General features: G+C 28.3%; 1 protein-coding gene across 1 annotated transcript in view; it reads left to right on the top strand.

Moving 5' to 3' along the window:
* Positions 1-11,361: 11,361 nt before the first annotated feature.
* The window catches only part of LOC136087853 (proton-coupled amino acid transporter 1-like), a 76,759-nt gene continuing 73,120 nt past the window's right edge, over positions 11,362-15,000 (top strand). The window contains exon 1 of the mRNA XM_065811452.1: positions 11,362-11,446. The gene's annotated coding sequence lies outside the window, so the exon portion shown is untranslated. The remainder of the gene's footprint in view (positions 11,447-15,000) is intronic.

Below are 15,000 nucleotides of genomic sequence, written 5' to 3'. Positions count from 1 at the left end.
GATTACAAAAATGCAATACATCCATCAGTGGGGTTTAATCCTAATGTAATTGAAGAACTAAAAATGAAAACTAAAAACTTAAATGAGGTCCAAAGATTTATAGTACTCTCTTTTGATGAAATCAAAATTAGTGAAAATTTAGTGTACGACAAGCACTCAAATGAGCTTATCGGCTTTGTTGATCTTGGAGATCCACATCTAAATTATAGCACTTTCAAAGACATTGATGACCTTGCTTCCCATTGCTTAGTTTACTATGTTAGAGGTGTTGCTTCTGATTTAAAGTTTGCTTTGGCATATTTTGCTACTAAAGGTATTACTGCGAGCCAAATTATGTCTACTTTTTGGAAAGCAGTGTCTGTGTTGGAATTAGAGTGTGCTCTTAAAGTAATTGCTGATGTGTCTGATGGTGCTTCTCCTAATCGATTGTTCTACAAAATGCACAAAGGCATGGATAATATAGAATCATTAGTTGTCTACTGTTCACAAAATATATTTGCAGATCGTTACATTTATTTTTTTTCTGATGCACCACATCTTATAAAAACATTTAGAAATTCGCTACATCATTCTGGAGATAGTGAAAATCATACACATAATTTGTGGAATGAACAAAAAGTTATATGGAGCTATTTTGTGAAATTAGTGAATGGTGATATTTTCAGAGATTTAAAGTTGCTGCCTAAATTGACCTTAGAACATGTTCATTTAAATTCTTTTTCTGTCATGAATGTTCACTTAGAAGCTCAAATTCTTAGCCAAAGTGTTTCAAATGTCTTACGCTTCAAATATCCACAAGAAACCCATGTAACAGCACAGATATGTGAATTAATGGATAAATTTTTTGATTGTACGATTACTCGTAATCAAACCAAAGGCATTCTGAAAAAAAAGAGTTTTTGTTGCCCTACCGCAATGTTAATGATTTTCGCTTTGATTGGCTCAAGAACACCTTTTTAAAATACTTAGAAACTTGGCAAGAAAATATTAAAAATAGAACTGGGACTTTCCATCAGGGTGAACGTGAAAAAATGTTTATTTCATTACAAACATACGAAGGTTTCCATATAACTGTGAATTCATTAATTGAAGTTACCAAGTTTTTATTAACTAGTGGAATGCCTTTTGTATTGACTGAATGTTTTACCCAAGATGTTCTGGAGGAATACTTTGGGAGGCATCGCAGCCTTGGTCGCAGAAATGACAACCCTACCCTCACTCAGTTCGGATACCAATCAAATGCGATCAGAATGCAACGATCTGTAGCCCCTGTTACTGGAAATAGCATAGGAGCTCATAAACAAAAGCGTAAAGTATCGTGGAGAATTGCTTCTGAGGAACCATTAGAAAAAAAGTATAGGAGTAAGAAAAAAAAGCAAGAGAATCTGGGAACACATGAAAATAATTAGTCATATTTTAAAATATATAATTTTATTAATGCAACTAAACACATAGAAAGTGACATATACAATTGTGCTTGTTACTCTTTGGATTGCTTTTTAAGCTTTTTACGAAGTCCACCCTTACTATTTTTTTGTTTTAATTTTAGTTTATGTTTGGTGGTAATGTCTTTAGCCAAAGAAAATGCTCGCACTCGAAAGTAAAGTTTTATCATATTTTCTAAAAAGTTTTTACTAACATAATTATCAATATCAACTCCACATCCTGTCAAGATAGAGTTATAAAAGCTTACTACTTCTATATCTTTCAGTAATTCCACTGTCATTCTGTTAATGTTGATTTCTTGCAAATGATTAATGTTTGTATCATTTCGAAATTGAATTTTAGCTTTCATAAATATTTGCTGGCATTTATTATTAACAGCTGTAAGTCCACCACGACTTTGTGCCTCGATCAATTCCTGATCTGAAGTATTTTTGGTAATAGTGTTATTTAATATTTTTATTATATTTTGATTTTCATTGGATTTATAATTCGGGCTATTTTTCGATTTTTTTATGAACTTTCTGACAACATACCCAGCCAGGTATTGCAAGGCACCAATTTCATCATTTGTTATATTTTTTTTTTTTTTGCTTCATTGTTGGGCATTCTTTTGAAGTATACAAGAACCTTGTCAGACAGTTCAGTTGCTAAAAGGGTACTATTGGGTTTTCCTAATTCAGGAAAGTAAACATCTGCATTGATAACTATTTTATTGTAAAAGCTGGAATAATAATTCTCTGCATTGTTTGATTTACTCAAAACGTCATAAATCTTTTTTACGTCTGCGTAAAGTGCTTCCGTTAATATAAAGTGATAACACTTTATACATTCTCGTCGAGTTAAGTTGTAACAGTTATCCTCAGATAAACTTTTTTGTGACTCCAGAACTAAATTACTTAGTATTGTGCTACTCATTGTATTAATACTTGTGTCAAAGATCTCTTTTAGTAGTAAATGTTTACAGCTTCGGTGACGGGTAAGTCCCCCTTTTGATTTACAAATTTTCCCACAGTCGTCGCACTTAAAACTGCCTGGTGTTGACTCCTATAAGAAAAGAAATCTATAGTCATGCATTAGTTACATAGCTTTTTAATTAAATATATTTCTTGCGTAAATTTTCTTACCTCACCGACATCTACAATAGTTTCAATAACAAATTCTTCATCTAAAAGAACTTCATCCTGAATATCTATCAATAAATCAGCAGACTCCTGTGTTAAAAACTCGTTACTTGACGCTATGATATAAATATTTTGCAAACACTTTGGTCACGTGATTAAAAACTAGTTATTTCAACATACGCAGCGTAACAAGAAGAAATAGCAATGGACTTCCAGACCATAGTTATATTCTATAGACTATGATTAAGATAATCACTTTTATTATCGCTTTTAAAAATTTTGCCCACGTCACTAGGATAAAAATAAGAGGTTTCAAATTCAGGAGAATTAATTTCATTAAAAAAATTAATATCTGGATCGGATTCATCGTCTAAGTGTAATTTATAGGTTTCGAATAAATTGACTTTTTTTTCAAAATCATTATTAGCTGTTTCCATTTTCGCTATAATTTAGATTTGGCAATAAATAATAGTATGCAACAATTTGGAAGTCTTTTAGGAAGACTTAGTGATTAACTTATTGCTTACCACATTAAAAAAAAATTTAAAAAAATAAGATTTTACTTTTTTTGGAATTCCAATCCCGAACAATAAGTTTGTCGTATGAAATATACGCGTATTTGCCAGCTTGTCTTTCGACCTTCATTTTTTCACGTAGTATCTTTCGTATAACATTCGTTTCCTTACAGTAATCTTCATATATGAAAATATTTTTACATCTTAATTTGGAAGAGTTGTTGAGAATTTCAGTTTTATCTTTAAAATCCAGAAGTTTTAGGGTTATTGTTCTATGTTTGTTGTGAACTAATTTGCCTATTCTATGTGCTCTTTTAATGATTACACTTTTGACTCCTAATATGTCGTTGAATATTTCTTTTACCTTTTTTTCACATTCAGCCCAGCTTTCATTGTTATTTTCAAGGACGCCATCGATTTTTAGATTATTACGCCTGGACCAATCCTCAATCTCTCTGAGTTTGTTATTTATTTTTATAAGTTCATTGTTTTTATTTTGTATTTTGATGTTTGCCAGATTTTCCTTTGCAAGACAATCAATGGCGGTTTTTATTTTCTTATTGAAAAGATCTTCATGAAAATTTAAACTTTCTTTGATTTCTTCTACTTCCTTTGCAATTGATGCTATTTTGGTTGAGTTTTGAAGGATGTTAAGTTCAACTCTGTCTAATCGATCATTTAATATTTTTGTGTTAGAACTAACTATGTTGATAAAAGTATTTTCTTGTTGCTTAAGCATTTCTTCCGTCTCTATCTTAAACTTCATAAACATTTCCGTTATCAATTTTTTAACTTCAACAAGTGTGATGGACATGTTTAATAAGTATAAATTATTATAATATAAATATCTATTGATACTATTAACGATTTATTATTTTATTTTCTTAAAGCAGCGAAAAAAGCATGCGTTCACTTCAGCGTTCTTTGTTTTATATATAAATATATATATATATACTATATATATATATATATATATATATATATATATATATATATATATATATATATATATATATATATATATATATATATATATATATATATATATATATATATATATATATATATATATATACACTTTATCATTATATATTTGTATTTAAATATTGTAACGAAATGCTTATTTAAAATGTAATAAAAAGAACAAAGTATATATATATTTAAACTTCGTATGATCATATCCAGCAGTTTATCAGCATTCCTAATAAAACTAATCGCCCAAAAAAAATTATATCTTCCAGAAAATTCTTCAAGAACTTTAGGAAAATTGCCTTTATTAAAAATGCTTCCAACATTTTTAACAAATGCAATTTCTTTTAAAAACATTGAAAAAATTTTAGACCGCCGTGCTCCGTACTAACAACTAACAAAGCAGCAAATTAAACTTAAAGCAAAACCATCACAAGTGGCATTCTTTGATCTGTTTCCGTTAAAAAAAGGCTCTATAAAAAATATGCAAAATGTTACAACATTACTACTAAAAATGAACTGCTTTTAAAATTTAAAGTATGTAGAAACAGAATCAGCAGTCTATTAAAAATTAGTACAAAATCTTTTTACGTAACTTTTTTTAGTAAAAATCTAAACAATATTAATTAATACTTGGAACGGATAAAAGAAATCATTAGTACAAAACCTTCCTACTATAGTTTAACTCTCAAACTTAAATTAAATGAAAATATTATCACAGATCCAACTGATTTTTTTTTGCTGTTTCTTTTTTTAGGTGCCTCAAGAAGTCCTAACGGTCTTGTCACAGAGCACGGCGGAAGTGCATTTAACCAGGAAGTTCACGCCTCCTTCCTTACCGTGACGCAAAAATATGTCCAGAGTTTCAAACCTGGATCTGATGATCTTATTAAATAATCTCAATCTGAATCTGATGATCTTATTAAAACCACTCTTATAACTGGAAAAAGCTTTTGTCGTAATAGCTTTCCTACATTCCTTTTTAAACTTATTCTAGATGTTATTTCCAAGCCTCTCAGTATTATTGTGAATTACTCATTTCAAAATGGTTCATTCCCAGATGCTTTCAAAGTTGCTAAAGTTATACCAAGATTTAAATAAGGATCTACAGCAGATATGTACTAACTACCGATCCATCTCCCTTTTTTCTAACCAAAGCAAACTTTTTAAAAATGCTATGCATAAGCAGAGTCGAATTCAGCTTTTTTTGGTCTTTGAGATAGCTAACTTCCAGACATGGAGCAAACGCCAAACATTTATATGTTTATGCTTATGTCAAATAAGGATGCTTTGCGAAAAATTGCGATGATTGGAGGCTGGGAACAAAAAAGCCCCAAATTTTGTGCCCCCATTGATAAATTATAAGTTTCATAGTATTATCTTTCAGCGTTCAAAAATAATGACCATATAAAATTTATAACCCCTCAAATTGAGGGGGGTTTAAACTTTATATGGTAATAATTTTTGAAAGCTAGGTATTTTACTATGAAGTTTAAAATTTATTAATGAATATTAGTCTAGTTAAAAACAGTACCAAAATATTTCATCAACTTGTTGCTCTCACGTTTGGGACAGGGGTCCACAAAATTTGGGTTTTTTATGTTCCCAGCCTCCAATCATCGCAATTTTTTGCAAAGCATCTTTATTTGACATAAGTATAAACATATAAATGTTTGGAGTTTGCTCCATTGCGACGTTAGAATTATCTTGTTCTAAGTCCATGTTTTTGCAAACTGAGAAAATCGATGTCGAAGTTTGAGTTTGTTTGCTGCTAAGTTGAAAAAATTATTTGGGAATTATAGATTTTCTTTAGATTTATGATTGTTCCGTTGTTTATTTTTAAATAAAAAAATTTTATAAAAATTTCGCTAACGGCCATATTTTCCCACCTACTTTTGGAGATAGAACAAAATAACTTTGGTATTTTGTAAAATACAAAAATGTTATTTTGTTACATCTTATATATTATATATGTTAACTACATTTTTTAACAAAGACATGTTGAAAATCGATGAAATTTTGTTCTAGGTAGTCATTCTTCTTACGCAGTGCTGTTGCACCCCACGCCCCTAAATTAGGGTTGGTTGGGACCCGGCGAATCGATGGGAACTCTTTTTAAAGTAAAAGGAGTTTTTTTTTTTGTAATATCTAAAAATGGAATTTTTAAAAATTTATTTTGGGAGGGGCTCCGACCCACTAGCTATTGCAATGTTCTTACAAGTTTGTTTGATACCTGTTCGCGCCGGCTCTGAACAAGACTAAGACATCTAATTTAAAACAGAACACTTCGCTACATAATAAAAAAAGGGTAATATATAGCGTATAGGAAAGGGATGAAAAATGTTTATCAAAGAAATAGCTTTTTTAAAATTTTCTATCAATTATTTAAGTCTTACAGATATTAACACAACAATTAAACTAATCTAATTACAAACAACATGCAAGATGAACTTGATTTTATTTTTCGTATACCTGTGATTCTATTACAAGAGTTTTAGTATTTGTTAAAATCTATTATAAATAATAAGCTAAATAAGGAATTTTATCAAGATTTCTAATTAATAATAATTATTATATGTTTTATATATCAATACTAAAAAATAACAGAATAAGTCATATATAAAATCACTTTATTAATGTTTTGTAAAATGCAATATCAATAGCAGGCATGTATGAATAGATAGACTGATAAGGAGCACGTAAGCAAGCTGCCATTGGTATATTTGTCTTTAGTGGTTTGGTAATAATGCTTGATGCTGCACACTTGACAAACTTATTAATACGAGCTTGTGAATAATTGTCTGAAAATGAGATTTTAAAAAAAACCTGGTATGGCAGTCCGTTTCGATAAACAAGTTTTTTAACTCTTGTATAAGGTACTAACTTATAACTTAAAAAACCAGAAACAACTGAAAAATTCTTCACATCTTTTAATTGCATTTGGTAAACAGAGAATGGTTTTTTACGGTTTACATTTTTAATAGCTCTTTCTAGTCCAAGCGGACTAAATATTTCTGCAACAGAGAGAGATTTTTCAATTTGACTATGAATGTTATCACATTCTTGATAACATTGTTAAGGAAGGAGGCGTGAACTTCTAGTTAAATGCTCTACCGCGGTGCTCCGTGATAAGACCGTAAGGACTTCTGGGAGCACCTAAATAATCCCCCCCCCCCCAAAAAAAAAAGTACTTTATCTTACTTCTAAGATTTTCAAACTTTGTGATTTTGTTCAACTCCTAATTTGTTAGTTTGTCTGGAATCACCAACACAAAAACCTACCTCTTACCTTTAAGAACTTCTTCCCTAAATGTGCAAATAACTGTTACTCTCTTCGATTCATTAACAATTTGAACCTACCAGTCGTAAAATATTGTTCTGCTACTTATGGGTGTATAATATATCATTTTTATACTTTGGCATAAAATGTCAAAATATAAAATCATGGAACACACTTTGTATGACCTAAAATCTCTCCATTCATATATAATATGACTGGAGAGATTTCATATGAATGGAGAGCTTTTAATCTGTAATTTTGAAAAACCAAATGTGCAATTGTTTTATCTCCTTTTGTTTATGTTTTTACAAATGTATCCAATGCTTAAATAGTTTTAACTAATTATGTTTGTTTGATTTTTTCAACGCTATTTTATTATATATAAGAATCTTTATAATTTTGATTCAAAAGATAAGCACGTGCTTACTATTTCTTATGTAATGTTCATTAAAACTATTACATTGATTTTTCTCCTTAAATAAGTTTAAATAAATATTTTTTGTGATAAACAAAAATTGATTTTTATGCTGAATAATGAAGCAACTTGACTTTAATAACACAGAAAATCATAATTTGTTGTAATAATCATTATAATGATGTTAAAATATTTGTACAAATTATACACATATTCAAAAATGATAATGTTTTTATCGAGTGCTTATCTTCCTTACAAATCTCGAGTCTTTAACTTAATTTTGATAAAGTTCCTCTTAAATGAGGAACTTTAACTTTCGAACAACTCATTTCGCTATTTGATAAAAATCTCAGAACTTGCATATTTCGTTTGATGAGCTTTTAGGCAATGCCATAAGAACTGTTAAAGTTATAAGTATAATTATATATATATATATATATATATATATATATATATATATATATATATATATATATATATATATATATATATATATATATATATATATATATATACACTCACACATACATATATATACAGTGAGAACATAATTTAATCGTACAAAGTAATTTTTTAATTAAATCAATATCTTTGAATAAAATACAGTATCATGTAGTAATTATAAAGAACTTTTTTTCCTCCAATTATTCATTTGGTAAAAAACCAAATGAATAGTTGGATAAGAATTTGTAACAAAAAGAAGGGGACACTTGCACATTAAAATAATTGTACAAGAAAAAACTTTATAAATTAAAGCTAAGAAAAAATACCAGTTTATTAAAATAACTGATAAACAGTTTCAAGTTTTTGTATTTTATTAATATACGTTAATATTTATTTGGTCCTCCTTTTGCTATAATTACGTCTAACAAGCATTTTTGGCAATGATTCTACTAGACATTTGATTTGGTTATTGTCAATGTTAGACCATGCTTTAACAACTGTTTTCTTCAAATCTTCTTTTTTTGTAAATGTTCTTTTACCTATTTTTTTATCTAATAAAGTCCATAAATGCTCTATTTGATTCAAATCTGGGCTCTGTGAAGGCCATTCTAAAACATTTATGCCATTTTCATCAAAAAAAAGTTTTAGTTTTTTTAGCAGTATGTTCTGGATCATTGTCTTGTTGAAACAAAAAACTATTTCCCAATCTATTAAAAAGTCTTTTAGCAGAAGATTCTAAATTTCGTTTCAATATATTGTTATACTAATCAGGATAGTTTCATCAATAAATTCTTGTTTACCAACACCATTCCATGCCATACAACTCCATAACATTACATTTCAACCACCATGTTTAACTATTCCTCTTGTGCAACTCAAGTTAAATGTTTCACCCCTCTTTCGCCAAACTCTCACCAAAAACTGTGCACCACCAGATTTTTTTAAATTAAACTTAGTTTCATCAGACCAATGTACTTTTTTCCAAAATGATGCTAGCATTAAATAATACTTTTTAAAATTCATTCTTCTCATGATACGGTTTTTTGTTAAAAACGTTTTTCCTGAGCTATACATCCACTAAACCTTGCTTTATGAATGCAATTTCTAGTTGAAGTTTTTGAAATAGTGTTTCCTGTTAAGTTTTTCAGATGATTTGCTATATTTTTTGCACTGATGTGTTACCTGCGTAAACATGGAGACAATGAATCACTACATTTTTTCCAATCATATCTAAACAGAAAATTATTGAATAATAGTATCAGTATTTCACTGCAAACATAAGAGTCAATTTGCATCGAAATTCCTTTATACAAATATTAGTAGAAATGAAATTACCAACATAATTGAAAAAAGGTCTTTCTGAGTCTGATGTAAAATAACGTTTCCTAAGATCATTGTCATATTGAAAATTATCTCTTGCATTGTCATTATCATTCTCATATACATTGTCATCATAAAAAACACTTCAACAATCATTAGTAACATTACTCGTTAAGTAACATTAGTAACATTACTACGACATTAAAATTTTTTTCATATAATTTTTTTATCTCTATCAACTTGCTTTCTAACTCTTCTTCTATTTGTTTTATATGAAGCAGCCATCTAAATTATTAGTGGAATAAAACTCAGTATTAGTTGCAACATAACCCAGCAAACATTGTTTTAGCAGATTTGCAGTGGACCTATATAGGCATTAGAGTTTTGCTCAATGGTTACCAAGTGGAAGTTTATACTTTTATTGTGGCCGCCACAACTGGCAACTGCAATGGCAAGCCGATAACTTACCGATATGGGGCTAGTCATCGTTCAACCACTGTTGATGGTTTCCGCTAATGGTCCTCTAAGTAACCAATGAGCAAGTCCGCTCAAAATGCCTATATAGATCCACTGAAATTTAGTTATAGAATGTTTGCTAGGAATGTATATTTTTAATATCCATATTTTTATTATAAAATATTAATACAAAAAAAAAAAAAAAATTTTTATCATCATTAGACCTAAATTATTTCAAGTTCTTTACGGATAATTTAAATTCAAACCAACAGATACTTAGATCAGTTCAGATAATGCGATGAAAATGATATTAAGAAACAGTAATAATTATAAAGATTTTTACCTAATAAAATATATCTTTTAAAATAAAATAAAAGTATTAAAGCATAAAATGTAGTCTTATGCAAGATATGGTAGTTGTATAAAAGCTTATTGGTACAATTTTGTAGATTCCTGCAATCAATGGGGCTCCAATGAGGGGACATGGCAACTGCATATTTTGCCCAAGATCTTCATGTAAATTGTGGTACCCAGTTCTTGATAAAATATACTCTCTAAAATAATGTAGATAAATTTATATATAAATTACGTAAACATCTATGACTTTTGTTAATTTTTGTTAAATTTTGTACACAAAAATTGTTTTATTAATGGTTCCATTTTATGTAAAAAACCTGTGATTACTAAAATTTGATTCGAAAATTTTTAATTATTTTAAAAATACTTTTAAGAGTGGCATGATATGAACATGTTTTGTTGTGTTATTTTTTTAGAAATTTGTATCAACATAGTCTAACTTTAATTCTGCACGGAAATATTTTTTGAAAAATTTCATTTATAATGAATTTCAAATGTTTAAAACTTCCTTGCTGTTTGTGCATCAGGTTTGTATATATATATATATATATATATATATATATATATATATATATATATATATATATATATATATATATATATATATATATATATATATATATATATATATATATATATATATATATATATATATATATATATATATATATATATATATATATATATATATATCTATATGTATATATATGTATATATATATATATATATATATATATATATACATATATATATATATATATATATATATATATATATATATATATATATATATATGCATATAATATAGTTAAAAATATATTTAAAAAGTTTTGTAGAATTTTTTTGTTGGGGTAGGGGGGTGGAAGTGCCCCCCAGCCCCCCCGAATTTGGGGCTCGTTTTTAAGACATGAGCAAAGAATTGAAAGAAAAAAAAAAATATTATTTAATTGTGTAAATTTGTTTTAAAATTAAAGTTGTTATTAATAATAATTACAAAAGACAATAACAATGACAAGTTGTCATAGTAACAACAATAGGAAATAATCTGGCTGCGTGCAATGCAAAATTGAAGAGTTGAATAAACTTAAAATATCTGCAACTATTTAGTGAATTATTACATTAATGTAAGTTAAAATTTATGAATTATTAAGTTATTTAATTATAAATTTATTGCATTTTATACCATTTTCTTGTAAGAGTATAATTAAAAATCACTTCAAAACTAAGCTTGTAAAAGTATATTTTTTTAGTTAAAAAAACAAGAGATTTAAAAATGAAAGATTTATTAGAAATACTAATAATTTTTTTACTGTGAACCTCCGTATAATTCCTATGTATATATGTGATATTTCGGCTTATATAGTTTAAGCCATTATCAAACTAAAAAAACAAAACAAAAAAAAACCGTTGTACAAAGTTCATAAAAATTAAAAGCAAAAATAATGTCATTGCGACGTAGCAGGTTTAGACTTGTTAAGTTTAACAAAAAGTGGTCTCCAATGGCGTGTCATCATTAAATTACCATTGTCGTGATTTAAGAGATTCTCCTGCGATTTAGAGCACTGTAAGCGTTGTATTTCAACTGCTTCTTGAATCTTACGCTTATAGTTATTACGAATAATTGAAATTATTTTTGGTGTACTCCAGTAAATGGAACCACTACAATGTTGGGCGTGTTCAGCTATTCCTGATGCGTTCCAGTTACTTTCAGCTATGTTTTTCTTGTGTTCATTAACGCGTGTGGAAATTTTTTTTCTAGTTTTGCCGACATAACTCGCATCACATAAACAATCTAACTGATATACATCAGGACAACTATTTGGATGCGATATTGATTTATTACGACATAAAATATTAATTAAAGAATTTCTTTAGCGAAAAACGGTTTTTATACGTACTCTACGAAACTCTCTTTTAAGTATAATGCTTAGTTTCGGTATCCACGACAGTATGGCACTTTTTACAGGCTCTATTTGTTGGTTAATTGCGTTTTTATGTGATAGTTTATAATTTTAGGCGATATCTAAAAATTGTTTGTATGAATATCCATTTAGGGAAAAAACATCGACAAGAAACTCAACTTCATTATGAATATTATGTTCTGAACATATTTTCTATGCTCTTGAAAGAAATACAAACAATTTTCAGATATTGCCTAAAATTATGTTAATTAAAATAATTAATAAAACCCAAATGAAATAAATTCAATCAGTGAGAAAAAATAATAAAATAAATTAATATTAACATAATAAAAAAATTCAATAAGAGTGAAAAAATAATAAGCAGATTAACCTACTAAACTTTTCTTGATTATAGAGGAAATTTATAGCATCCAGTTTAAGGTGAAAACCGCTATAACTTTTTAACGAAGTAAAATTTTGAAAATCTAAAACTATTTTTGAAATTAGCACAATATTTCCTACAAAATAGCTATTTTTGTTTTTAAATTGCCTTTTAAAATCTTTCATGATAAGAACCAATTTTTCCAAAAAAGTTTGTTTTTCAGGGTTAGATTTTGTTTGATCTTAAATATCTTATTAAAGCAATCATTTAAACAATTTTTAATGTTTATAAATTTCCTCACACTTGAAATAAAAACCCTTTTTAAAATTTGGAAATATCTTGAAATTTAGTGAAGATATTTAATTTTCCCGATGAGTCCGCTTTTGAGCACTGTCCGGCTCAAAAGCAGACAGTGCTCAAAAGATTATTACATATGGGGAGGTTATACGGAAAGCTACGTTATCCAAATAACCTCCCCATCAGTTAAAATCTTTCTTTTATTATTGCAAAATATATTACTTATTACTTTTTTGTGATATTTATCGCAGGTCTTAGATGCTCATTACAAAAAGGTTTTCATTGAACAAAAGTTTTTTTTTAAAATGAACTGAGCAGTTGTTCTAAATGACAAATCAGTGTTGCTTAAAGCATCAAAAGCAGATCCGACAACACAAGTGGCTGAGTGGCCACGTGCCTCCTCCCTCCCTACTTTTTTTGTAAGGCCTACTTTTTTTAAAGAAAATTCTAGATTAAGAGGACTTTTTGTTTTAAATTGACGATTGTTTCCCTCCACTTTGAAACCCGTGTCGTCGGCCCTGAAAAGTAAAGACTAATATTGCAGATGCACTACAAACATAATTATCCATATTAGTATTTGGTATGGTCAATCCTCCCCTATGTTAGATTTAAATATTTTGTTTATCTAAAGAATCATTTTTACCTTATCCAATCATTAGTTTATGACAGCATTTACCATATCTTTTTAGTTTTTGAAGTTTTTTTTGCAATATAACCTGCAAAATATAATGCAACTTCTTTACTTTCTTCAGAAAAAGATACATAAATTTAAGAAGATCATTATACTTTGTCGAAAAGTTTGTTTAAATATTTTTCTGATTTTTAATTCTTTTGACATCGCTATTGGAAATATCAAAGCCTTCTTTGATATTTCCAATAGCGATGAGAACTCATTCTTAGCACAAAACATCTTGTAAGCTCGTTAAAAATCTGTCACCATTTATTGGTTGGTGCAGTCGGAACCTTCTCTCTATTGGATCACAATGAAGTCTAGCAGTCATAGCAAATTTATTTATTTAAGCACAAAGTCATTCTATTCGCACAAGTATCATTTCAAATTTTTTTGAAGATTTAGAGATGACAAAATAGGAAGACGTGTCACAAGATTTAAAATCAAGTCGAGATCTCTGTAAATATTACGAAAATGTTACAACTACAACTATATTTATCTAAATCTATATAAAATATCTATAAAATTTAAATTGCAATCAGAATTTATTTTGATAAATAAAGAAATGTAATTATATAGTTAGTATGAAGAAGTTAGAATTTATTGTTTTAAATTTCAAGTCAGATAATGATAACTCATGGTCATGATCTCACAAAATAAACTTTTTCAAGAAAAAATATATTGCCTATTTAATGGTCGTTTACAGCCCATACTTGTTAATTAAATTTAAATATATAAATAAAAAGATATTATTATATAACTATGTAGTTAAACTAAAAGTTAATATTCAATAACTAAAACTAAATAGTTGAGAATTTTAGCATAAAAAGTTTCACTTTTAAACTACGTGTTTCTAACCATTTTAAAAATAATTTATATTCACGCATGCATAAAAGTAGCACACGGAGAAGAGAATATACCTCCTTTGGATGCGAACGTCCAATGTACGTTCCAGGACATATTATTTTGAACTAAGACGTTTTTGGACGTCCGTTGGACGTACTAAGATACTGTTAAGTAAGATCAATTTCCTCAAGTACAGCAGCCCATAGGTAGAGGTAGCAGAGAAATGTAAAATCACAGACAGTAGATAAAAGACCTTGCTCTACATCGTGTATCCACATTTTCTTAAGGATCACGTTGAGCTTCAATCACCGCCAGACATTCATCAAACTTATTTTTCACCGGTTTAACAGCAAATGATGTGCATTTAAGCGTGTTGTGTATAGCTTTTTTACCAAGATTGCAGTGTGTTCAATTAAAATATTCCAAAGAAGAAATAACTTCTTTCAAGAGTTCAAAAAAATTTTATACATAAAGCATTCTCAGCAAAAAAGAGATGATCACACAAGTTTAGCGAATGGTCTATACATCCATTCAAAATAGCTTTCTTACTCTTCCTTTTTTAGAAGGGCTTAAACACCTCCA

The sequence above is a fragment of the Hydra vulgaris genome, chromosome 12, assembly GCF_038396675.1.
Source record: "Hydra vulgaris chromosome 12, alternate assembly HydraT2T_AEP".
In the NCBI taxonomy this organism is placed as follows: Eukaryota; Metazoa; Cnidaria; class Hydrozoa; order Anthoathecata; family Hydridae; genus Hydra; species Hydra vulgaris.
This window is presented reverse-complemented; position numbering and strand designations above follow the sequence as displayed.